The sequence below is a fragment of the Eurypyga helias genome, unplaced genomic scaffold, assembly GCF_000690775.1.
Source record: "Eurypyga helias isolate BGI_N326 unplaced genomic scaffold, ASM69077v1 scaffold5846, whole genome shotgun sequence".
NCBI lineage: Eukaryota > Metazoa > Chordata > Aves > Eurypygiformes > Eurypygidae > Eurypyga > Eurypyga helias.
This window is the reverse complement of record NW_010254540.1, coordinates 16111-17757: the sequence shown is the minus strand read 5'-3', so window position 1 is coordinate 17757 and position 1647 is coordinate 16111. Positions and strand designations below refer to the sequence as shown.

Below are 1647 nucleotides of genomic sequence, written 5' to 3'. Positions count from 1 at the left end.
CACACAGATCAATTCAGAGGGCCCTGGGGGACTGTCACAATCCCAGAATCCAGAGGCTGAACAAGCTCAGAGCCTTCGCACAGCTCTGTCGAGCAGCACAACCCAAAGCTGTCTGCTCCACAGGTCGCATCTGGAGCCACCTGAGTGACAGAGCTCCCCGAGTTCGCTGTCCCTCAAGCTGGGCACTCAAGGCACGAAGCAGAGAGCACTCTGGAAGTGAGACAGCTGGGAAGTGCCTCCTCCCTGCCCCGCCAGGCCAGGGCCTGGGGCTCAGCTGACAGCACTGCTCAGACAGTAGCAGGGACCCTCTACTCACTTGCTACAGCAAGCATGATGTCATGACTCATCTCTGCACCAATGCTAAGGGGCAGAAAGTCATTATTCACATATTACAGTGGCCTCTCCGCTTCAGTTCCAGGTGAGTTCCAAGGTCAGAGTGGAGCCCAGCACAGGGAATGAGCCCAACACGTTGCTGTACCTAGCAGGGATGCACAAGTCCTTGCTGGAACCACAGGGTTACCCCACCTGGCTGCTTCAGCACAGCCAAAGCACAAGGCAAACAAAAATCCTCTGGTTTATTTTGAAGTTCTGAGCCCTGCAGCCTTCAATGTCTTACTGGGTTCTCATATGCTGTTTCCTACCTTCATTTTTAAGGTGGAGAAAACCTCAAGGCTGAAAGCTCAGCCATCCCGAGCAGCAGCGAGGTGTTCAGCCCACTGCAGCGGACACCACCCCTCACCTGGTGCGGAGCAGGGCTGTACCAGCACATCGCTGTCTTCCCGTTCCCCCTCACGGCTTTGCAGGTGCAGTTACACTCCCACTGCTGCTATCAGGTGTATGCAGCTAGGTCTGAACTAGCCAGCTTCGGAACAAGGAAGCGCAGCAGGCAAAGCTCTCAAGGACAAGCTGCCCCAGATAAACACTCCATGACTGGGTGGTCTCTAAGCTCCGTGTCACTGGACTGACCCTGCTAACAGTGCTCAGGCTTAGCTGGGGTCTCCCCACAGATTTCCAGCAACAACAGCCTACTCAGCGAAAGCATTTTTATCTCATCTATCCATATTTTCCAGCTATGCATACACAGCATCACGAACCTAAGGCACAAGTGCAACTAAGAGTGTTCAAGCCTTCACAAGGGACTGACAAACAGCCTTTTCTTCTCAAGGCCAAGAGAACTCCTGACACACTTCAAGTTTCTCTCATGGAAACGGCTGCGTTTAAAGAGAAGGAATTTCTCCCTACTCACAGGGATTTAGAAGAGAAGAAAACCAGTTATGCAGGGAAAGCAAAAAAGCCAACGTTTTTCAACTAGAAAAGAAAAAATTCTGGCACTAGAAGAATTAAGGGTCAGAGGGCAACCCTTTTGTGGAAAAAGCTCTTCTCTGCCCACAGCTAAATATTGAACGAAGCCGCAGAATCCTATGGCTGAGTTCAGAGAGCCACTGAAGCTGAGCCAGCCTTTCAGTACACGCTTTTTTTCTAAGCCCCAACCACAATCAAACACAAGGTCATTTACTGATCAGTCCCCTCAGGATTCTTGTTCAGATGGGCCACACAAAGCCTCCACCCGACATACTCAAGCACAAGTACCAGAGTAAGAAGCGCTCTGCGTAGCACAAGCTTGAACAGAACGCCTGGTTTTGCGAT

The 1647-nt window shown here is 51.4% G+C and overlaps 1 protein-coding gene across 1 annotated transcript in view; it reads right to left on the bottom strand.

Annotated features, from left to right (window-relative positions):
• The window catches only part of UBE3B (ubiquitin protein ligase E3B), a 19464-nt gene that overhangs the window by 4136 nt on the left and 13681 nt on the right, over window positions 1–1647 (bottom strand). The window lies entirely within an intron of this gene.